Raw genomic sequence first — 25,533 nt, 5'->3', positions numbered from 1 at the left:
TGAACAGAATTTTTATCTTCCAAAATTCTCCTTAGACTCCTGACTTCCAAACAGTCATCAGAGAAAAATAACTTCACAGAAATGGACTGGCTTTGGACTTTTGTCTTTCTGGTTGGGGTTTGCTTTTTTTTTTTTTGTTTTTATTTTGGTTGGGTTTTTGTTTTTTTTTTTTTTTTTTTTTTTTTTGTGGGGGTTTGTGCTTGGTTTCCTTTTTGCTTTTTTTCTTCTGTTGTTCTGTGGGGTATTTTTGGTGCAGTTTGTTTTTCTCCATCCTGAAGGAGCCCTTCTGCCTCACATGTCTTGCTTGTTTCATTTTTATGATTGTTACTGTTACCACTACTACATCTGCAGTTTATTTTCATAAGAATGCTATATTTTGTCAATAAGAGAATGCTATCTTTTTGCCAATAAGAGCTCCTTTGAAAGTACATCAGGTTACAGGACAAATAGAGACCATGAGGTGTTTTCCACATGCCCCCAAAGAAAAAAGCAGTATCTTTATAACAACTTTTATTTAATCTTCTAGTTTTGTGCATATCAAGATGTGTCCAAGAGACACATCCAAGTGGCGTGATCAGATAAAACCGTACTGCAGGCATTTCTCAGGAGAGAGCCTCAAGCCCAGCCATGGTATATTCCTCAGATCCATGGCGCTTTTCCATACCAGATTCCCACTCTTTCCCACGACTGTTAGACTCTTAGCCATTGGGCCAAGCCTTGCTCAGACCAGTCTCTAGGAAAACACATCAAGTCCTTTGTGATTCTGCAGCACAACCCAATGAATCTGCTTCTTGCCCTTAACAGCTGCCAGTGCTGTGCTCTCAGATAAGACCTGGTGGGGCTGAGAAGAGAGCCCAGGGGATTCTGTGTCTACAATAACCTGTTGGGACAAAAAGGGCACAGATCCACACCTTAGTGGGGCTGATCTCAAAGCCCATCCTGTTGTGTCCTGAATGGGGGCAAAAGCTTGTATGGGGCTCAGGCTGGCTGTGGCTTCTTCCCATCAGTGCCTGTCAGTGCTCATGCTTGGGCTTTGCCAGCCTTGTTGTGGTCACTGCCCTGCCCCTGAGGGCTGGAGGGACGGCAGAGGCTGGAGCCTTCCTTAGCTGGGAGAGGGGCATCTTAGAGCTCAGCCTGCTCATAAACAGGTCAGGGTCCGGCTGCTGAAAGCCCCTTTTGGGATTGGTTATAGCTTGAGCTTCTCTGGTTTACAAATGGAAAGGAATTCTTTTGGCAAACTGCTGATTGGTGGGGAAGATGCCCTCCTTTCCTGGAAATGCATCTCCCCGTGCTTTGTTTCCTGTCAAGAGAACTCTTCAAAGGACTGTACTAAATCAGTCTCTGTGCCAGCCATCTGCACTGCAAAGTAGCCATGCATGTTCATCTCCACACCCTTATTCCCTTCTTTCAGCTACTTTTGGGGGGAGGAACTCTGGCTGGTGCTGGAGTACATGGACGGAGGCACCCTGAACGATATCCTCAGCACGACCTCCCTGCATGAGCATGAGGCAGCAGCCATCAGCCGGGAGGCCAGCAATCCCATCTGTGTTTCCAAAGGCTTGGGCAGCATTGTCTGGGAAACAGGGGCTCAGACCTGCAGTGATTTCCTGTGCCAAGCTTTGGTTCTGTGTGGCTGGTATGCTATGGGCAAGTAAAAGCATCTCAAGTGAAAGGCCTGCCAGTGCCCCTGCACTCCCTGTACTCAGTGCCAGTACTCTTCTCTCCTGCTGCTGTATTCTCGCTCTGGCTCATGTATTTGTATTTGCTGTTCTCCACCTTGACTCTCTAAATGTTTGCCTGGAGTCTGTCTTCACTGCATTCCTTGCCTGTGAAAGCAAAGGTGCTGGTGGCAGGAATTGAAATGATCAGCAAATAAAAAAGAGAGAGAGAGACTCGTTTCTCTCAGGCCTCAGCATACAAGGACAGGAGTGCAGCCAAAATGCTCTTTCCTTCTGAGCACATGCACTGCAGCAGCAGTCATCCTGGCTGGTTTGCAGGGGACAGTCTCCAACAGCAGGTGCTGTTGCTCTTTCAGAAGCTGACATGCCTTTCCTCAGAAAGGTCCTGCTCTGCAAGTGTTGGAGCAGCAAGCTCTTCCTCTCAGTGGCACTGTGTTCTGCCATTACTGCCCATTCCCCTGGAGAGGGAATCTTTTAGATTCTTTGTTGCCTTTCCTGTGGGATGAAATCACATCACTCATTTTTGCCCTCCTCTTTCTGTTTTCTCTCTCAGTGCCTGCAAGGACTGCATTTTCTTCACTCAAACAATGTGATCCATAGAGATGTGAAAAGTGACAACATCCTTCTCAGAACCGACAGTTCTGTCAAGCTGGGTCAGTGTATTCTTGGTCAGGAGCAGCATTCCAGGGATGTGGGTGTGGGGCTGCTTGGCGGGACAGCCAGCTCCCCTAAATGGTGCTGGTGGCAGTGCAGGGACACCCGCTGTGAGCTGAGGGCACAGTTGCAACGCGCACAGAGGTAGGACAAGGAACAAGCAGTCAGGAGTGGCCTTGCTCTGTGTGTGTCCCTTCCAGAGGGAGGGAACTACCAGTTTAAAGTTCCAAAGAACAAAAGACACTACTGGAGACATTTTAAAAAATGGGGGGATTTTTTAAGTCACCAATGCCAGGAGATTCAACAGCACATTTTCAAACTTCTACTGGGGAATTCTTTTGCTTGCTTTCCTAATTGCATAGAATTCAAATAAAACCAGTATTTTGCTTTCTCTTCAGCTGGTTTTGGCCTCTCTACTCAGCTCAGCCCTGAGCAGAGCAGACGGTGCTCGGTAGTCGGGACTCCTTGGTGGCTGGTGCCTGAAGTCATCACAGGTCAACCATATGGTCCCAAAGTGGACATATGGTCTTTCGGAATCGTGGGGATTGAAATGAGAGAACAAGAACCTCCCTACTGGAGTGAAAGTCCCATCACAGTAAGGAGCAAATACTCACTGATCCCACTGTCTTTCTCACCTGTCCCTTGTCCTGCGTGCCATTGGACAAAAGCCCATTGCCATCTGCCTGAACCACTTCCACCAAGGACCCCTCCTAAAAATGTGCCTGCAACACATCAGCATCTGCTGTACTTTTGGTTGCAGCAGTGGGGGAACTCAAGCCTTATCACATGCAAACAAACTCCAAACAAACTCTATTCTCAGGCAACACTTTCCTTTGGCTTTTAAGTGGTTCCAGTCCTTTGGCTGTGGAGATGGCCTTAAGAGCAGAAAAGAAGCATCTGACAACTGCTGTTATCTTTCCAGAAATGAAGGAAGGAGACTCAAACCCAACAAAGTTTCTAAAACTGTGGTCTTTAGAGATGAGCCTAACTCCCTGAGCAGTTTCCTCTCACTGGGAAACATGCCTGAACCCTGGGCATGAGAGTGTAAAGGCCACTGAGTCTCTTCTGCTTCTTGTGCAGTGCTGCTGAAACACTCGGTCACCGTGTTTCTCTCCTAGCCAAAGGCACATCCTCTGTGTCACCAAGCCAGAGCCTGGTGATGCGGAGAGCCTGACAAAACCTCCCATTTGTTTCCTGGCTCTTTCTGGCATGGGCCTACCATTAATGCATTGACTTGAGTAGCCAAATGAGCAGAGGGTTGCCATAGGGATGGCACCTCTCCTTCTTCTGACCATGACAATTTTTCTTTGGCTGCAAAATGGGAAGCTGCAGTTTTCAGACTGCTGAGAGGCAGAGCTGCAGGTGGCTCCTGTGTGCCCAAGCAGGAATTTTCATCCCTGTACATTTGTGCAGGCATCTTAATCTGTCTGTGTTGACGCTGAGATTGAAAATGTTCATTTTCTTACCTGGGGATTAACTAATGGATTTCCTTTCTTTCCTTCCAGATCCCATTGTTTTCAAGAACAGCACAAAAACCTTGTTGAGTTTTGTGCTAGGGCACGTGCACTTACAGGACCAACAAGCACTGCAGACATGCCTTTCATGTACTAACCCTGGAAATCAGTTAGTATAGCAAAGTCCCTCTTCCAAAAAGCCTCTCAAGCTGGTGTGAATCCTCAGAGAAGCAAATGTGCTCTTCCTGATGTAGCTCCCACTAAACTAGCTCAGTCAATGAAATCAGCTGCCCAGGCAAGATCTGTGGGATGGTGGAAAAGCTGTGGCTGCATCAGGGTTTGGGTTTCTGGTTGGTAAAGGAAAATAATCTCTGGGTCTCTGCCAGGGTAGAAACTGCCACTGAAGAGCAGAGGTTAAACAAAGGGAGGTGGGAGAGCACTTAGAGATGTGAAAGCAGCAAGTACAGCCTGGTGTCTCCTTTTTCTCCAGGCTACACAACTGATAGCCACAGTAGGGACCCCATGGCTGCAGCAGCCCGACCAATTCTCGCCTTGCCTGCGTGACCTCCTGAGCTGCTGCCTGCAGACAGACGAGGAGCAGCGCTGGTCTGCCAGGGAGCTCCTGCAGGTAAAATGTGATGGGAAGTGCACCAGGGTTACTGCCAGGTTGTGTGGCAGAGAGGGAACTGCAGGGCCCAGTGCCACTGGGCTGGCCCTGCTGGGAAGGAAGGTGCATCCAGCACACGAGGGGCAGGGCATGGAAAGGCAGACACTGCTCTGTCTCCCTGTGGGAATCAGCACAGTGCCTGTCTTGCAAAGCAGGGACTTATGTGAGTCCTTGGAGTTTCCTGAAAGGAAGAAACCCCAGGCACAGAAAGCACCATTTCTAGAGCACTGGCAGGGCAAAAATCCAAGCAACATGAAGACATCACAATCAACAGATGACTTGGACTCTGGGCCACATTTGCCTGGGATGGCCAGGTCCTGTACATGACAACTGGGGAACAGATGGTCCCACTGTTCTACTTTCTGGGTCTTTCTAGGAACTAGAGGAAACCTCATTGAGCCTGTGAATAACACTGAGCTTGGGAAGTCATGATTCTTGTTCTTGTTTTGTTTTCTTTTTTTTTTTTTTTTTCCTGTGGACAGCATTCATTTGTAGCAACAGCCAAGCCAGCATCCATCCTGGCACCACTCATTAACTCAGTCCAGAAGAAGTAGGACACAAGAACATATCATGTCAAGATGTTATCTCCATAGCCAATTTTCAGTAGAATTGTAGAACAGGATTCTAGAGCAGGATTGTTGAAAAGTTTTGTAGAATAGGGTTATAGAGTAGGACTAATTAAATAAAGCAATTAAATAAAGTTTCTGAAACATCAACTCATTTGGAACATGATTTGAAAGATCCCCTTCTGACTCTTTCAGAAAACTCAACATTTCCTCCTGAATTAGCAGTTGTTTTCTACTGGTGCTAAGACATGCTTATGGCTTCTTTTGTATGGTTCAAAAGTGGGGAAAGTTTTTTTCATTCATCCATCCCAAAGCACACTGCTTATAGAATACCATCCACTGGCTGGTTTTGGCATAGCTGTGGTATTCCTAGTTGAGGCAGAAAAGGCAGGGGCATTTGCAGAAAAAAACAGAAGAGGAGTGGGGCAGCCCAGACATCCTGTGTGGATTCAGGCCTGCAGCTGTGACTCAAGAGCATTTGGGTTCCTGCCACTTGGATTTGGATCCCTAAGTGCAATAATCTCTTTGGCTGAAGGAGAGCCTTGCTCAACTAAGAAAGCAGAAAGATCAGAGAGGGTGCTCAGGAAGGTTTCCTATGGTGCAGAGCTGTCAGCGCCTGGGAGGTGAGAGCGGCCTTGGGCAGGGTGGAGCCCCAGCAGAGGCCTGAGCAGCCTGAGCTGCTGGGAGAGAGGGAGTCGGGGATATTTCTGAGGGTTTTGCTTGAGGAGTGAACTGATTTGGAAGAGAGCAGAATAATCTCAGTAGGCAAATCTGTGTTTTCTTCATTAGTTTTTGAAAGAAGGTCACAATGTGTTGCACACAGGTAGGGGGATTAGGAAAGAAAGGACTTATAAAATCAGGCCTTGCTTTGCTAAATTCCCAGCTGGCCTGTTACGTCTTCCACATGCAGCCAGCTAACTTCCCATGGCAAAAGTCTTAAGAATTTGAGCAGTTAGCACAACATGCTATTGTGCTAAGAAAACTGTTTGCATCTGGAATAAACAAGAAATATGTCCCATGAGCGTCCATGAAAGAAAAATTTAACCACCTGAGTGAGTCCTAGCATGTACACACCAAAACACCTTCTAAGCAATAAATTGTATGGCAAGGAAACTAGCAGCCAGCTGGAGCTGTACACGCGGTCTGTGAAAACAGTATAAAAATGAGGTACGTAAATAAAGAACGGGCTTTCCCTGCATGAAGAAACTGAGTCCCAGCTGCTTTATTGACACAGCAATGTGGCTTCATTCAGCAAGAGCACTTGCAGAGTGTATTGATGAAACACACGTGTTTTGTTCCCAGAATAGGAAGGAGAGGCATTAAGTGCAACAAACAGGGCTTAGTCTTGTCAGTTCCTTCACCTTTAACAGGAGTGCTGAACCCTGTATTCCCCCACTGCAGTGCTTATTGTGTGCAAGTGGCTATCCTGCCCTAGAGAATAAGGAGAGTGGTCCTGCTAAGAAGGTAGCTGGAATGCATTCAAAGAGAAGAAAATGTTTTTAGGAGGCTCTTGATCACCAAAGGAGAGTTTGAGCAAGGGAATATTTCCCAAATGACTGTGTCAGGAACCACAGTCGTGTCCCAGGCCCTGCCATACTTGATCCATGTTTGAGCAAGTTGACAGGACAATGAAGAAAAGTGTCTTGTTTAACAGGGGGGACCTTGACCCTTGAAAGAGAATCAATGTATTGGTCAATCAGTGAGCAGTCAAGCTTTGAAGGGGGAACAGAGCATAATGGAAGCCTTGGTGGCAGGGAGTTATGGAGTCATCCTGAGCCATCATCTCACAGCCAGCCATGTGTGAGCTGATGCTGCAACTGGGAAAATTCCACTCCTGAGCAGGAGATACAAGGCTTGGTTCTGAGCTGGAAGGGTGAGAAGGATGAGATGCGCACTGTTTTGATCCAGGGCATGTCCTGGGAGTGCACTGCCTACCTCCCCTTCTGCTGAGTACCACGCTCCATCTCCTTCTGCTCAGCAGATTTTTGGGAATCCAGGGGTTGGTATGTATTATTTGCTACTGAAACTAATGGAATAAATTTGCTTTGCAAGCCCAGTTGCGTCTTAGGCTCTTTTGTGCATGGATTTTCCCCTGAACCTCTGGCAACAACCACCAGGGACCTACAGGACACTCCTACTCTGATGTCAATAAATTCTGAGAAGTGACTGAAATATGTCAATAAATTTGGGGTAATGTTTAGCCTGTGAGTTTCAGCAAAGTATTGAATATGTCTTAGGTCCATGGATACACACTGGTAGGTGAAATTGCCGGCTATGCAGGGCTATGGGAAGTGATTCCCTATGCACCCAGCACTGAAATAAAGTAATGCCTCCTTTCTAACCCTCAGCTCTCAGCAGGGATCAGGCCCTGCTTGGTAACTTTCATTTTGGCAACTTCTGTTAGCAGGTAAGAAAGGTCAAAATGAAACCTTTTCTAGCTGGTTGATCTTTTTAGGCACCAAAGCACTGTGCCATGGGTGGCCTGGTTGTGTGCAGAGCAATGCAGCCCCCACAAAGCCCTTCGTTTCCCCACGAGTTGCCAGTTTGACTGCTTCCAAAGGGGAAGAAAGGCAGAGATGAACATCCACAGGAGTCCTGGCCATGTCCAAGAAAGGTGCAAATATGCGGGGAGATTTGGTAGGAAGGATTTCAGCTGTGATGCCAACAGTGCCTTCTCTCCTGGTTCTGTGCACTGGAGGTGAGTAATGGAATAGCTGGCTCTCACAATTAAGAGACAGCTATTATGTGGATAGGTATTATGTTAAAATGTAAAGAGCTGTTATTGTAGTATGTCCTCCCATACTCCTCTTTCTTAAGCCCCTTGTAATCGCCTTGGTAGTCAGGGCATTTGGGGAGGGCTGGCTTGTGACCAGCAGGCAGGGTGTAAGAACACCTGTCCTCCAGTCAAGGTGCAAGAAATTAATCTCCACCAATGGACAACAGAGAAAGAGTTGACTGACAAAACTTTCGGAGGCGCTAAGGGTATAAAATGCAGAGCATCCCTTCTGTAGATGAGCATGTGGCTGCTAATCATGGAAACTCCCAGTGCTGCAATCTTTCCTTATTCAGTCCTTTCTTAAGGTTTAAAACACCTTTAAAAAGTTAAAGGAAGGGTTGTTTCTCACATGTGCAATGCTTTGGGTCATTTTCTTCGTCTGGTTTCCTTTGCTTGTGTCCCATCTGAGTGCTCAGCTGGGGTACACACTGTAGGTGCTTGGGCCACTCCTGGAGTTCCTCTTGGATCCCCTGAACAACAGGGATTTGGTCCATGAGGAGAATTTGTGCTGCTCTGTGACAGAGGAGAACTTCCCTGGCTATTTTGTGTTTGCTGTAGGGAAGGTTGGTTAGTGCTTTGAATAAACTCACAGACCAACAGGGAGCATTTGCTTTCTCATGTCCGGGCATGGTTGTCAAATTGTCGTAGTGACATCAGAAGGTTGCCTTGGTGCACGAAGGCCTGAGTGTCAGAGCAGCCCTAGCGCTTGCTCCATTCAGGAGAATCCTCCTGGGCGAGGCCATTCTCAGTGGGCTGTGGTGCACTCACAGCAGCCTTGCTTTTTCTACAAAGCGTCCTCTCCCCCCTTGTTTACAGAACATCAACGAATACCTGCAGGCAGAGCTGCAGAAAACTGATGCCAGGATCAAGGCACTGGAGAAGAGGCTTGAAGAAGACATGAAAATCATCAGAGAGGAAGCTATCTGCCTCCCTCAGGCTCTAGAAAACCAAGTGAATGAAAGAGGGATGCAGTCACTGCAGTCACCAAACTGGTGGTTTCTGCCCTCCTTGCCTTTCCAGTGCAGAGCAGCAGGGAGTGGGGCCATGCCTCTGAGTGCCATCCTGCTGTACTCTGTATCACAATCACTCTGAGGGACATTTCATGGTGCTGAATCTCAACTGCTGCCCTGGACAGTGAAACTTGTCCTTTGGCCTTTGGGCCAGCAGTCATCCAAATAGATTCCTGCTGGCCTGTTCCTGCTCTCCTTCTTTCTGGAGGTGTTTTTACAGTGGAACATGGTGATCCAGATGGAAGACTGAAACAAGCTGTCTGTATCCTCTGTCAATCTGTTCTTTCCCTTTCCTCACAGTCGATGACTCCTGGCTGACAGGGACAAGCTGCAGTGTCTGACTGCTTTCTTCTGTTTCACTCGAGCTGCAAGTGCTGACATCTCACTGGGCAGCCTGCGAAGACTTCCAGAGAATGTCTGGCAATGAAGGACCCCCAAGTCAGGAGTGAGGCACAGGAACAGTGCCCACCACAAGTGCTGCAGGTTGAGCACACCTACGCGGGCTCTGGCACTAAAGCTGCTGCCGCAGCAGCATCACCTCAAGGAACCCATACTGTCAAACCAGGGAACTCGAGCTTGGGCAGTTTGTTCACCTCCAATGCTGCCAGCAGCATGGCTGCTCCAAAACAGGAGACTGAGGAGAAGTACCCTGGAGATGCTGGGTACGTCTGGGCTGTTTCTTGGCTGAGGGACAGTGTGTTGTGTGCAGGTGTCAGCAGAGCTGTACCAAATGCTCCTCCTGAGTTTGGTGTCACAGGGCCATTTAGGACTCCCCAGAGGAAGTGCTGTGCTCTGAAGCAGCGAAAGAGCACTCTGGGTGAAATGGACTGGCTATGGAGTTCTGTCTTTTTGGTTGCAGATTTTTTATTGGGCTTGTTTTGTTGTGTTTTGGTTTGGTTTTCTGTTGTTTTGTGGGGTATTTTTGGTGCAGTTTGTTTTTCTCCATTCTGAAGGAGCCCTTCTGCCTCACATGTCTTGCTGATGTCATTTTTATGACTGTTACTGTTAGCATAATGAAAATGCTATCGTTTTGTCAATAAGAACTCCTTTGAAAGTACATCAGGTTACAGGACAAATAGAGAGCACGAGGTGTTTTCCATGTGCCCCCAAAGGAAAAAAAAAAACTTTTGAAAGGTAGGGAAGATGTCCTTCTCTCCTGGAAATGAATCTCCCCGTGCTTTGTTTCCTGTCAAGAGAACTCTTCAAAGGGCTGTACAAAATCAGTCTCTGTGCCAGCCATCTGCACTACAAGGCTATCTGTCCTGTTAATCAAGATGAAAGAAGAAGCTGTCTTTAGGAGCTGAGGCACTAAACTCCAGCACTTCAGGGACAGGCCCGCTGCCATGCACTTGAGAGGAAAATGCATAATCTACCTTCTACATCCTGCAGGTTTTAGGCATTTACAGCACAGATCTCCTGTGTGGGCTGGCTTTCACTGCAAGATCTCAATGGCTTCTTGACGAGCACTAGGGTAGCTATAGATCCAATGGTTTCAGGAACCCACGTCTTAAGAGAGGAACCCACTTGCCGCGGCAAAAGTCCAAATATGGACCACACTGGACAAATTCAGACCAGCCTTTTTTGTTTATTAGTACATCAGCCTCAGAACATTGTTAGATGTTAACAGCATGCTGGCCTAAAGGAAAATGTCCCCGAAGGTGGGGTAAAACGGAATGACATAAAACCATCTCAGTTTAGATTTCGACCAATCACACCAAAACAAGACATATTGACCAGCTTTCCATCCAATCTTATAAAACATACGTAAGAGTAGTTAAAACAAAGACTGGTTCATAAAAGACAAAGAACAGAGCTCTATTCACAGTAACCTTCTAAAGATATACATTAAATAAACTTGTTGCCATCCTAAAGCCAAATCTACAGAGTCCTATTGTTATTTGTCACGTCTACTGCTTGGGAAACTTTTCTGCTTGCTTGGGAAACTTTTCTGCTGTAACAGAACTTCGGGCCACATCCTGAGGCCTAAATACTCTTTTTTAACCATTTCCTAAAAACCCTCTAACTTTATGGATTCCCACATTTCCCCCTCTCTGTTTGACCCAGAATCTTTCATTTTCTTGTCGCTTACTACTTGCGTTTCATAGCTCTACTGTAAAATTTCTGCTTATCATCTCTTGGAGACTTATCTGCACTAAAGCACTGCTACATTACGGCACAGCAACTTAATGCTGTGATGACTTCATCTTTGAAAGAGATATGAATCATGTTTGGTAACAGTTACAAGTTATTGTTCAAAAAACCGTTCATGTCTATACCTTCATCTACTGCTTTCATGAGATTCTGAACACTCTCTGTGCTTCTACTTCCTAAATCTCCGGCTTGTATGACAAAAACTTCCCGGACTGTTCTGTTCATCATTCGCCGAACACAACAAAGTACACAAGGTACCACTATACATATCAGTATTAGAACACTTAGTACATAAAGACATATCTTGTAAAGTTGCCTTAGCTAAGGTGCGAAACTCTATTTTTGAAACAAATCATCTAACCAGGAATTTCCATCTTCTTTAATTTGGGCTGTCAGATCCTTCAATTTTTGAATGCTTTTGTGAATGGATTCAGAATGGTCAGACAAATTCATACAACACAATCTTTCGAATTCTTCACAACCATGCCCTTGTGCCAGTAAAAGAAAATTAATGGCTGCTCTGTTTTGAAGAGTAGCATGTCTAATACTATCAACATCGGTCAACATTATCACTGATTGCAGAGGATGTGGCATTAGCTTGTTTGCTCAGCCAACATCCAACTCTATCTAATTGTCTCAATGCTACTGCTGAGGCCAATTGGGGTAAAAATATACCTGCTGAAACCCTTCTGGCGGCATTCCAAGGCATAAAATCACTCTGACAGTTCTCATCATAATGAGGAACAGCTCTCGTTCTCCTTTGTTTCTTTTTCATCACTGCTTTGGCAGTGGGGGCAATTATGGTGAGCATACCAATGCTACAAGGACCACCTTCAAGGTGAGCTGGAATACTTTGCTAAGCTCTGTCTCCGCAAATGAACTAATACTCTTTTGGCAATTGCTGTGGATATTGATTCGTCTCCGGAAACACATCCCAACTATTTGAAACATTACACTAAAAACTTAAATTTTTATATGCAAAATAATGAGGAGTAACACTAAACTTTGGGGGATCACTTTTTCGCTAGGCACGAGTCATAAAAGTAAAACAAAAATCTATGGTCAAAGAACTAAGGATTTCTAATTCTTGAGGTTCAGATGTTGCCTTGAGAAGTTTTTTGGACTAAATGTTCTGATTGAAAGAAGGATTGTTTCTATTGTCAATTCCACTTGGCCTACTATTGGATTGTTTTTTGACTAAAGGCAACTCTTTCACTGGCACACCAACTAAACAGGTTGAAAAAGGCTTTTCTGGTTCTGAATTTGACAGACATATAGTATCTGATCTGGCAGCCTTGGCTAAGGTCACCCAAACATTCGTTTTCGGTTGATCCACAGGCAAATTTGCACGACAAAAAACAATTAAAATCAAGCAAAACAAATATACTATTTGAACTTGCTCCATCTCTTTCATGAACTAAGTCTTGGCAGAATTTTTTCTACACAAAATTTCTAACTTAAACTTTCGCCAAAAATTAAGACTGTTAAACAAACATTCAGCATTCAATTAGTATACTCATAAACAACATTGACACAAATTCAGAGTTCATGGGTTCTACTGATGTACAAAGAACGTCAGGCACAAGAGGCGTCAGGCGAGACCCGGGATCTTTAGATTCAGTTCACGTCTGCGTGCTTGCTTCCTCGGTTCTGTGCTCGACTGCAGGTTCTGAAGTGCGATATGGTTTGACGTTTTTGGCAGGAACCCACTTGATTCCAGCACCTGTGGAGACAGAAGCATACCCTTTGCCTTACGTTACTAATTGAAACGGACTTTCTATCTGTCCAGAGTCAGGGTTTCTAATTAGAACAGGAGGATGTTCTTTTAATTTTGCCTGTTTATTATTTGAAAAGTGTCTAAAAATTGGTGGATCTGGCTCCGTACTTGAACTGTTTAGAAAATTAAAAACATACAGAGCCTTGTTCAGTCTTATCTGCGGGGTGACTTCTGTTCTCCCTCTCTGTTGATCTAATATGCGTTTTAGGGTTTGATGTGTTCTTTCAATGATTGCTTGGCTTGTGGGAGAGTGGGGAATATTAAAAATGTGCTGAACACTCTATTCATTTAAAAATGTGGCTAATTTTTGAGATATGTATGCGGGACTATTGTCAGTTTTTACTTCTTGGGGTACACTCAATGAAGTAAAAGTTTGCAGGAAATGATGACAGGCATGATTGCTGGTTTCACTTGTGTGAAGGGAAGCAAAAACTGCACTAGAGAATGTATCTACGGAAACATGAATATTTTTAAATTTACTAAAAGAAGGATATTTAGTAACATCTGTTTGCTACAACTGTAGGTTTTGTAAGCTTTTCGTGGCGGTCAGTGGAAAGGACTGCATCTGTGAATAGCTACGCTAGCAAGCTTTGGGGCAAGATAGTGAGACGGGGGTTGATTGCTTTTGTAGAAACAGGAGGTTGTACTAATTGACAGTTAGGGTAAGTATGAATGATAGCTTTAGCTTGACTTTTAGTAATTTGGAACATTCTCATAAGTGCTTGGGCATTTTGGTGGAAAAAGGCATGACTCAATTTTGCTTGTTCAAAAATGTTTGGCAATGTGTTAGAAATGACTATTGTCAGCTTGTTTGCTCTTGCGTTTCTTTCTACTAAAAATTCAGGAACTGAAGAATGCGCCTTAATATGAGAAACAAAATATGGGTTAGTTCTATATTGCAAAGTTGTAAAAAGATATGAAAGCTAACGATGTAAAATTTCATTGCTAACATCTTTTAAAATTGAACTTTCTATTCTTTTAACTACATTAGCAACATAGGCAGAATTTGTGACTAAATTAAAAGGCTGAGGAAAAAGTTGAAAGGTTCGAACTACTGCGATAAGCTTAACGATTTGAGGGGATCTCTCTACTGTTTGTATACCAGATTCTCAAACATTAGTTTTTTGATTAAACTAAGTTACAACAGACTTGTGGCTTTTGCTAGAGCTATCAGTGAAGAGAGTCACAGCATTTAAAGGTTCTTCACTTAATTTAGGTTTTTCTCTGAAACTCAATTTTGCTTGCAGTAGCTTGTGAGCTGGATAGTGAGCTGGAACAAACACTTGGGAAACTCAAAAATGCTTATTGTAGATTATCAGAATTTTGTATTGCTTAATTGAAGTAATCTTTTTTCAATGGCAAATAGCTAACTGAAAATTCTTGACTTGCTAAAGTTAGCAATTTGGTTTTAGTTTTGATTATAATGTATGCAATCATTTCTAGAACTGTGAAAATGGTCTTTGGAAACTTGTAGGGAGGAAAAACTCATTCTATTATTAACAAAAGATCTTGCTCTGTGGCGTTTCACTGGAAAATGAGATCACAAAGCTGCATCTTCTCTCTTAAAATTGCAAGAAAAAAAGGGTTTCTAGGAATGCAGCGATGAGCTTGTCTTTCTTGAAGAGCGTTTGTGATCTTGTTGAGAGCAGCACAAGCTTCAGGGGTTAAAGTTCTTGGTGAAGTAAGGTCGTTACTTCTTCTCAGCAAATTGAAGAGTGGACTCAGTTCATCATTGGTGATTCTTAACATCGGTCTGACTCAGTTTATTTTTCTTAGAAGTTGTTGTAACTCTTGTAGGTTGTTGACTCTGGTTCGGATCTGAATTTTTTGTGGTGTTATTGTCGTCTCAGTCATCTTCTATTTCAGGTACTTCTAAGGTGAAACTTTTTGAATTTTTGTTGTAGAGATTTCAAGCTTAGCTTTTTGAATTTCAGCAACAACACAGTCTCGAGTTTCTTGTATCTTTTCTTGTGTAGAGGCTGTGATGAGAAGATCATCTATGTAGTGTAGAATCATGGATCTTGGAAACTTCTGCTGGGTAGGATGCAAGGCTTGGGTAACGAAATGTTGACAAATTACAGGCGAATTTTTCATTCTTTGTGGGAGCGATTTCTAATGGTATCTTCGAACGGGTTCACTTTGGTTGATGACGGGAACTGAAAAGGCAAATCTTGGAGCGTCATCAGGGTGAAGTGGAATATGGAAGAAACAGTTTTTTAAATTAATTATAACGAAAGGCTAATGCTTCGGGATCATGGGCAAAGAAGGAAGTCTAGGTTGAAGAGAACTCATGTTTTCAATTACTTCATTGATTTTCTTCAGGTCATGTAGCAACTTCTAGGAATTAGATGTCTTTTTGTGGATGACGAAAACTGGAGAATTTCAGGGACTGTTCGTGGGAGCGATGTGGCTTTTCTGTAATTGTTCTTCTACTAGTTTATTAAGAATGTTCAACTTTTTTTCTGTCAAAGGTTATTGGTCGACTTACACAGGATGGTTGGTTTTTTAGATGAGCTTTAAAGTTGCAGGTTTTGACGAAGTTTTCATTACAGGCTCACTTTAAGTTTTGCTCTCCATTGGGACAGGACGTCTCTTTCTTAGACGGTGTGAGGTTTCTGAACAACAAAAGGACGCACTGTTGCAGTCTTTTTTTCAGGACTTGTAATGTCAATCATGGATGCACTTTGCATACAAACAGTAGCACTTCTAATTTTTGAAAGAGAACTTGAAGGAGTTACTAAATTTCAGTTATTGGGCTAAAACATGTGAGAAATCACAGTAACATCTGCACTAGTATCAGGCATTCTTGTAACATAAATTGTTTGACTACAGTGAGTCAAGCTACAAGTTAGTTGTGGACGGTCACTGTTCAAATATTGCACTTAGAAAACTTTTGCACTTGAGGTATTAGGAGACACATTTTCAGATGGTAGAAATGCAATAGCAATAGGTGTGTTTGGAGTAATTACTGTAGGAACATCAAATGCAAGAGTTAAAATCATCAGCTCTTCATTATAATTTACTGAAACAACAGTAGGGAAGATTGACAGTCTCAGAAATTTGTTGTTTGCTTTACTCATAATTAAGAAATCTTGTTTTTCTTGACAAGAGTTGATCAGTTTAGTAGGAATATTCACTCAGCAAAAATTAGTTAAAAGATGAATTAGTTTTGAGGAACTCAATTCAACTCTTGTGTTTGGAATTGCTGAGCTGGCATCATTCGGGGGTGGGCTGTTTGAGAGACAAATGGCTGACGTGCTATCATCATTTGTTCTGAAATCTGATTGCTAGTGGGTGCTACTATTTGTGTTTGAGCGCGGTGGAACGCGCTGTTTTTGAAGTTTAACGACAGTGGGTTTCTATTAATATCAAATAGTGAGTGACAGTATTTAGCAAGATGCCTTCTTTTTCGGCATCGAGGGCAAATAGAAATTTGATTTGCTGTTCTACGACAATTTTTTTGAGGTGGCTTAGTTTACTACAAGCAAAACAGACAGGCTTTTTATTAGGATCTACTTGCACAGCATTAACAGAGTTTTCTCAACGTTTTTCATGTTTTTCTAAAAGCTTTTTAATTTTATCTATTTGTTGTGTCAAATTGTGTTCTAGGGTTTTTTCTAATGCATTGATTTGTGAATTTGCAGCATTTTGTGAACTCATAAGTCTGCTGCAAGTTGTTAGCATCTGTGTAACTGCTGGAGGCTGATTAGGCAAAGCTAAAATAATTTTTCTACATTTATCATTAGCATTTACATAAGCAAGATTTTGAATGATATAAGAGCGGGCTTGTTCATCTGGACATTGCTTTTCAACAGCTTGAGTTAATCTATCTAAAAAAGAACTATAACATTCAGTTTCACTTTGATCAGTGGATAAGAGCTCAGATGTGAACTCACAGGTTTAAGTGAAAGCAAGGCTTTTCTAGCAGCATTTTTAATGTCTGCTAAAACAGGCTGAGGCAGTTCAGCTGCTTGATTTTCAGGTTTATTGTAAGGTGAATCACTAGCTAACTGAGCAACATCTAAATCGGCATAATCAGTATCTGCATATCTTTCAACCAACTTGTTAAGTAACTTTTTCTATTGTAACTCTTATAGTAGGTACTGTGAATTGGTTAAGATCAAAGTTGCTACATTCTTGCAATCAGCAGGAACTAAATTATAAGAGTTAAAAATATTTTTCAACACACTATTAAAATAGGGAGAAGAAAATCTACTTTCTTTTAAAGCTTGTTGTAATTCTTTTATATCATGGTGATTGAGTCTTTCATGTTTTGGATTTCTATCATTTCTTCTATATAATACTCTTTTTTAAGCATTTCCTAAAAACCCTCTAACTTTATAGATTCCCACAGCTTCTCATTTCTCTGCTTCTCTTTTGTTTCTAGGAGTTTTGGAGATATTTGTAGAGCACTCGACACTGCCACAGGAGGAGAGGTAAATGTCAACAGCCCCTGCAGACTCTGCTGCTCTTGAGGGGCTTTCCCCTCTGGTGTGAGCTGTGGCTGGAGCTTTGGCTAGAGCCGTGCTGAAAAGGCACAACAAGCACACACTGGGGCCAGCCTGCAAAATACATTTGGCACTTTGTCCTCCTCAGCTGCCGGAAGGAAGGCACGCAGGGCAGTGATTCCTTTCAGACAAGGACACGCTCACTCGCTCTCCATTGCTAAAACAAAGGTGGTGCCTTAGAGCACCTCCCTGCTCTTTGGGGCTACGGCTTCAGAGTCCTGAATTCTCGATTCTGCCTGCCAGCAAATCCATCGGAAAGGTCCTCGTAGTTCCTTAGCCACCTGCAGTGCTGCACTTGGCAACTGCACACAGGGAGAGATCTGCAAGTGCCCTAAAAGCCCGAAGCCCTGCCCGTAGCCCAAGGTGTATCCACAGAATATTAAGGCACAATTACTTCTTCTGAATCCAAGGAAGAGCAGCAGAGAGTGTGGTCAGATGTTTTGGGTGGTAGCTGAGACACCACTGTTACCAAGTGGACAAGGCAAAATGTCAGTGGTCCCATGTATCTTGTAACTGGCCCCCAAGGCAGCAGAGAAATGGAATGTCAGTTCCTAATTACTGCACTGCCTAATCACAAGGCAGTTTGGCACAGCTCAGCTGTGTCATTGCAAAAATCATTTGCTCCATGCACATTGTTGTCCCCTGCCACCAACTGCTCAAGGCGTCTTTGAAAGGCAGGGACCTATGTGAGTCATTGGAATTTCCTGAAAGGAAGAAACCCCAGGCACAGGAAGCACCATTTCTAGAGCACTGGCAGGGCAAAAATCCCAGCAACATGAAGACATCACAATAAACTGATGAGTGGGACTCTGGGCCACATTTGCCTGGGATGGCCAGGACCTGCACATGACAACTGGGAAACAGATGGTCCCATTGTCCTAATTTCTGGGTCTTTCTAGGAACTAGAGGAATCCTCATCGAGCCTGTGAAGCACTGAGCTTGGAAAGTCATGGTTCATTGTTCTTCTTGTTTTCTTTTTTTTTTTTTTTTTCCTGTGGACAGCATTCATTTGTAGCAACAGCCAAGCCAGCATCCATCCTGGCACCACTCATCAACTCAGTCCAGAAGAAGTAGGAGACAAGAACGTATCATGTCAAGATCTTATCTCCATAGCCAATTTTCAGTAGAATTGTAGAACAGGATTCTAGAGTAGGATTGTTGAAAAGTTTTGTAGAATAGGGTTATAGAGTAGGACTAATTAAATAAAGCAATTAAATAAAGTTTCTGAAACATCAACTCATTTGGAAGATGATTTGAAAGGTCCCCTTCTGACTCCCTCAGAAAACTCAACATTTCCTCCTGAATTAGCAGTTGTTTTCTACTGGTGCTAAGACATGCTTATGGCTTTTTTTGTATGGTTCAGAAGTGGGGAAGGCCCTTCTTCATCCATCCTCCCCAAAGCACACTACCTTTAGAATACCATCCACTGGCTGGTTTTGGCACAGCTGTGGTATTTCTAGTTGAGGCAGAAAAGGCAGTGGCATTTGCAGGAAAAACCAAAGGAGGAATGGGCAGCCCAGACATCCTGTGTGAATTCAGGCCTGCAGCTGTGACTCAAGAGCATTTGGGTTCCTGCCACTTGGATTTGGATCCCTAAATGCAATCTCCTCGGCTGGAGGAAAGACAGGAACCCAACATGACAGGTCAGAGGCCAAGTTCTAGCTGTCACTGCCTGCAGGAAAAGGCTCCATCCTGCAGGACCTCCAGCACTCAGCATCCTCAGCCAGACACAGCAAGTGCTGGCAACTCAGAAACTTGCACCTCTGCCTTGCACTAAAGACAGCACCTCTCACAATGGGCACTTACAGGTACAGAGTATTGTGGTGTGACCCCTCCATGGAGCTGGTGGACTCACCATTTCTGCAAGCCTTTGAAAAAAGACTGGATGTGGCACTGGGTGCCGTGCTCTAGTTGAGGTGTTAGGGCATGGGTTGGACTCGATCATCTTAAAAGCATCTGTTTTCCAAGCCAGTGATTCTGTGATTCTGTCACTGAGCGAGCTTTTCCTGCAACCCTGGAAAGGGCTTTGGGGGCCCTTGGCTAAGGATGGGGTCATCAGGGCTCATGGAAAAGAAGCAAAGGGCTCAAGGCGAAGGCCGAGAGGGCAGAGCTGCCCCACCGCGGCCCAGACCCAGCCTCATGTCCTCCTCCTCAACCTGCGCCCTCAGCGCTGCCCCTTGCGGCGCCGGTGGCTCCTCTCGCTGCGGGGCTCCAGGCCGTGCTGGGGGCCGGGCCCCTCGTCTTCGGGAAGCGCCGGAGCCTCGAAGGCGAGCGGCTGCTGCTGTGGCCGGCAGGGGAGAGCTGCGGCTGCGGCCCCGAGCGCGGCGAGCTGCCGCTATGGCCGGCTCCTGCCGCGGCTCCTGCCTCTGCTCCGGCCTCTGCTCCTGCCCTGTGCGCACAGACACGGCCGAGGGCTGCCCGGCAGCTCCGTGCCGCTCCGCAGCGGGCCCGGCCGGGCTGCTGCTCTCTGCGGCCTCTGCCCGCCGCTGCCGGCCCCGCCGCGCTCCCGCCAGCCTCTGCCGCGGCCGGGCCCACACCGGAGGCAGCACATGGCGGCCGGCTCGGAAAAGCCCTGCCCGCAAAGCGCCCGCCACGGCCTCGGCCTCAGCGCACAGGCTGCCGGCGTCCTCGCAGCTGCGAGCCGGCCCGGGCCGCCTGCCGGCCTCGGCCACAGCTCCCGCCCGTGTCTCCATGGCCGCGGCTGCTCGGCACAGCGGGCTGAGCACAGCCAGCGCCAGCAGCAGCTCCTCACGGGCCCAGGCTCGGGGCGCTCCGAGCCCGCCCAACCCCGAATTCCAGCCCTGAGGGGCTTGGCGTCCCAATGCATCCCCGGGGGACAGCAGAGTCTGTCGCTGAGCTCAGCCCATGTGACACCACCAAGTGACCCATGGAAAATTCACCAAATCCTCATCAGAGACAAGAAAAAACTCCCATGGTGCCTGACAGCCTGAAGCAACTGCCAATTACAGATCATTCCATCCATGTGGTAAAAAAGCCTTTTACATTAAAGCAGAAAAGAGTTATCTAAAAGGAGACCAAGAATCAACAAGAAAGTTATTTGGACTCATGCTTCTTCTGTTAGAAAAACCAAGAAAACGCAAGCCTTGTTCTTCTGACACAGCTCTCAGTTCATGATGTGGCACAGCGAGTGCTGATGTACAGGAGCTGATGCAAGAAACAGGGACGAGGATGCAGCAGGCACAGTGCCAACCTGACAGGGAGATAATCCCTGGCACTGGAACTGAAGAAGAAGAGTTTGAAGGCAGGACAGAAAATGGCTCTTTGTTTCACCTCTTCTTTCAGTGCTGCTAAGAACGCAGCCTGGAGCAATCTGGGAACACCAGAGCATGGAGCCCTTTGCAGGCAGGGCTGCATCTGCTGAAGGGGCAGAGGGAGCCCAGCAGGGATCAGACACAAAGCAGCAGGGGACTGAGGAGCCCCTGTGGTGGCAGTGAGCAGCCTCGGGCTCTGCTCACTGCTGGTGGCATTTTCTATTGAACCATCTCCATGGACTTCTTCTGCGCTCTGTATTTTTAAGTATTATACCCCTTGGGTTTTTTGTTGTGGGTTTTGTTTTTTTCTTGTTGTTGTTGTTTCCTGCACCTTTATTTCTCCACATTTTCCTACCCTGTCAGCAGCAGCCCCTGTTCAGAACTGGCTCTAAAATATCACCAAAGCACCTGGCAACAACAATGGGTGGAATCCTGTGGCTCAGGAATACTTGTGCCAGAGCCCTGCCTGTGCCTTATGCTTTGTCAAGATCTCTTTTTCTGGGCAAAAACTAGTGAGCAGAGGAGCTTTTTTGCCTAAGAGCTCCTGAAAAGCAAATGTTGTGCTGGGATTCTCATGAGTGTACCCGTTTAACTTCATTGCAGCAAAAGAGAAAGTAATGCCACGGCAGCAGAGCACCTGGGAGCTGATCACTCCCTGCACAGGGCTGGTGTATGATGTGAGAACACCATGTTCCAGAACGGGCCAGAAAGAAAAATGTGCTCAAGGCGCTGCAGGTGAGGTTTGGGTTCATTTAGAGGGCAGTCAAGGCTGGTGAGCACTGAAGATCCAGCTGCAGTCCCCATCCATGTCCCTTTCAGTGCCGGCTTTAGGGTGTCTGCAGCCTGGATCCAGAACGCCCTGGGAGGCTCCTGTGGCTGCCTTTGCACCCAGGCTGAGGATGCCCAGGAGCCGCTGAGGCCGCAGTGGGGACCAGGGCTGGGGCTTGGGGCCTGGCAGGTGCGGCTCTGGGGGCTGTGACATGCCAGGCCGTGGGTCACTGTCACTGCCCTCCGGAGCCCTGGCTGGCTCTGTGATGTTCCAGGGACAGTGGCAAGAATGAGGAACAGGTTAGGTTGGGGTTTTGCCTGAGCCAGAACCTCTAGGCCAGCTGCCCAGCAGTAGAGACCCCTGGAGGACCGAGTGAAGGAGGCAGAGACAGCTCTTCTCCAGTGTAAAGTGCAGCTAATTTATCAAGAAAAGCAGGAGAAAGCTTGGCAGGAGAAGTTCCCCAAAGGAGAACAGAGATTAAACGAACCCCCAGTGCTCTTCTGCTCAGGCTTTTAAAATCTTTCAAAACAGGGGGTGGACACCATATAGTAACCAATAAGCGACTCTCGGGGTGTGGTTTTGAGGGCTACAACAAATCAGAACAAGGGGAGGAGAGAGGGTTGGGATAGGGATTGGATCTTGGGGTGAGGGACAGAGAACTTTCTGGAACAAAGGGTAGGCTTTGGGCTGATGGATGGGTTCAAGGGACTGTGTTGTCTTGACAGACAGGGAAGAATCCGGTGAGGAGGGAGGGAATTGCTTGAGGGACATTTGGGTAGGAGGGCATAACACGGGGGAGAAACTAACTGCAGTAGGTTGGGGAACGCTTGAACATGCCGCAAGCCAACAGAACATTTGACTCGGAAACTAACGCACTGCAACACAGAAATTCCGGGTTTCAGCAGCCGAGAGGTGGCACTGTTAGAACCCGCCGGAGCTGGTGAAAGCCATCTCTGTCCTTCAGGTTCCTGCTGCGTGGGAAGGTGCTGCGAGTTGTGGTGGCTGCACTCCCCCTTTGCTGGGAGGATGATCTGTACCAGGGCAGAGCAGAAAGCTGCCGTGGTGAGCAGAACGTGCTCAGAGCATTCCAGTTCAGAGAATGGCACTGCCCCTGAAGGGCAAAAAGCTTGAAAGCATAGAATTCTGTGCAGAACCGTTGCACAGATTTTCTCTTCTGGAACATGCCCATTTTTGTATTCTGTAGATGAATACCCTGGGTTTTATAGAATACCTGGGTTTTTTCTAAAGGTTTTTGGGGGAACTCTCAAGTTTATTTCTATTTGCATTTTACATCCAGCATGTATACAGAATTTTTTTTTTCTTTTGTAAATACTTAGGGAAAAAATAACTAAGCATTTTTTAATCTTTTGGGATATTGTGATTAATATCCTTACAAAGCAAAACTTGTTGAACATGTGTGAAAACACAGAGAGGGGGGAAATGGCATAAAAGTCTTTTAGAACAGGGCATGTAATAAGGACTGCAGAACTGAGGAATTCCTCCAAGGGCAGAATTATCAAGATATATCACCAAGAATACCTGCCAAGATACTTCCTTAAATTAAGGGAAAAGTGACCTGCAGCCATATGAAGTACAGCCAAAGCAAATGAAAACCTTTGGAAAAGAAGGAATTTTGCCAGTGAGATCAGTCTGTCTGCATAATTGAGGGATGTCCATCAACCTTGCACTGCATTCCTCAATATTTGTAATGTCTTTTCTCCCAATTTCTGTCAAGTGAATAAGCTGCACTTGTTTAACCATTAATTTAAGCTCTTTGGGGAATTACAAAGCACCATGTATGTTCTTTTGTAGCTGAGCAGGACTTGAGTTTCCCAAGTCTTCTACAAAGCAGAAGGGAACCACACAGCTGCTTGTGCTAATGTTAATGAAGGGTTTCATGAAAGCAGGTGAATGAGAGCATTGCATTATAGAACATTCAAGAAAACAGGAGTCCACTTAGAATAAAACCTATAAGGCTAGCATAGCATCGGAACAGGATAAAATGAAATTACTAGACAGGAAGTGATGCATCAGAAATGAAATGTATCATTTCTGATACATCTACATGCATTTGCAAGGTAAAACAGAAAAAGAAGGGCAGAGATAGAAAGGAACAAAGATTTTAAAATTGCACTGTGCAGAAGAGACACACGAACCACCAGTGTGAACACAGCTGGGAGATTCATCTTGGAGAGGGATTAGAGTGGAATCCATTCACTGAATGTTTCTGGTGCACATGAGTGCAAAGACTGAGGAAAAAAGGAGAAAAGTTTAATTTCTGAAAGCTATTTAGATTCCTGGAAGCATTGTCTAGAGACGTAAAAATCTAAAGCCTCAGAGAATGTGAACCTAAAACATCCCCAAATGGATTGATCAGGTATGATGGGCACATCTCTGCTCTTTTCAGAGTCAATGGAATTGACAATGAGTGTCTGGAAATCAAGAATGCCAACCCAGATTTCATCTCGGTTACTTTAAGAGCACCTTAATAAGGCACTTCAGAAACTGTACTATGAAGTTCTTCACCCTGCTCTATTTACTTTCCATTTGAAAACAGGCTGGTAGAAGGAGAAATCGGGCTTTAATTTCTCCCCAAATCACCTGTTGCACTCTCAGGTTACGAGTAGATGTAAAATTCAGCTAATCACTCTCTCTATCCGTGAATATTCCACTAGTGAACTGACATGTAGAAACATCCTTCTTCCCTTGGTACCTTTCTAAATGGTGCCCTAATGAACAGGAGACTTGCATAAATCTCACATAAAATCGCCAAAATTGCTGAAATTAACACTCAATTCCACGATAAAAGCTTCTGGGAAAAGGCTTGACAGGATCACTGAAGAAAGTCAAACTTGGGAGAGAAACGTGCATTTTAGCCCTAATCAAGGGGAAAGAAATAGAAATGCTGTAAAAGTTCCAAGTGGAAGGTAAGGAGAAAGACAAGCAGGAGAAAGACAAGCAGCCCAGGAAGTACAAGGCCCTGTCAGAGGACCTGTGGAAGGTAACTTTGTGCCCCAGCACTGTTAGAGGACGTTCCCTGCCATTGCTGCAAGCAGCTGAAGACATAAATACTGATTGATTTGGGGGCCACAGTCTTGGTAAATGCAGAGGTGGTTCAGTGACGTGACATGAGGGAGTTCCCTCTGAGCAACTGGGATGCCTGAAAGAAGTGAACAGCTCACCACAGCCCGGCCCGCTCGGCTGCTTTTCCTTCTGACCCTCCTGGGGAGGCTCTGACATTTCCTCTTCCCTGATGGAAGTGCAGCTGCTGCCAAGGGAAACGTCCCCATACTCACTCAGTGTTCCCTTTGCTTGCCAGATGCCCCATCTGCTGTCGCTGCCCAGGAGAGCTGCTCTGCACAGGAGGAGGAGCCCGAGGGAGAGGCTTTGAAGATGGGGCAGCTGGGATCCCTCTGCTTGGAGCTCTGCTTAAAGATACACGGACTTGCATGTGAACAGGGATAATTATATGGACTTGTACGTATGTAGCCTGGTATTTGTACAGGCCTATTTCTGTACATATGGTATCAGATTTATGAATGTGCTGTGTATCTATGTACATATAGATACCTGCATACATACAGGTTTGCAGTCACATCTTTGTGGGTATAAGTATCTAGTTCTTTATGTGTATTGTAATATCTGTGTTTAAATTTCCGTATGTACACGGTTGTGTAGGTATCTATTTCTATTGATGTATTGATGTAGTTTTGGTCTTTTTAAATAGCTATATTGGTATTTGTTTTGGTATATATGTATTTTTATATTTTTTAAGATGCACATTGATGTATTTCTATATATATTATATTTACATATATATCCAGATATATTGGTGCATATTCGTATTGATGCAGTTGTAGAGATATTTAGATTGGTATTGCTGTTTGTCTATTTATAGGTAGGTTTATTTTCTGTATCTCTTTCTTCAATGTAACAGGTAACATTTAATCTGTATTCACATCTGTATATTGTAGTGGTTATTTATGTATTCAGTTCTATTTAAATGCGTCTGGAGTTGTATAGTGGTGGAATTCTATTTGTAGAGTACTTGGTATTACAGTCAAATACTGATATATTTCTATATGGGCTATATGTTTGCCATAATATGGAATAAATTAAGTTGTTAATTTTCCCTTGATCTCTGTGTATAGTGAATGTTTTTAGAGGCTTGCAATAAATTAGTTTTTGTTACCAGAAGTTGTTATCTGTATGTTTTTAAATAGTGTGTTGTAACAAATTCATAAATTACT

Source organism: Zonotrichia albicollis, chromosome Z (genome assembly GCF_047830755.1).
Source record: "Zonotrichia albicollis isolate bZonAlb1 chromosome Z, bZonAlb1.hap1, whole genome shotgun sequence".
NCBI classification, from domain to species: domain Eukaryota; kingdom Metazoa; phylum Chordata; class Aves; order Passeriformes; family Passerellidae; genus Zonotrichia; species Zonotrichia albicollis.
The sequence above is the reverse complement of the archived record's forward strand: the minus strand, read 5'-3'. Positions refer to the sequence as shown.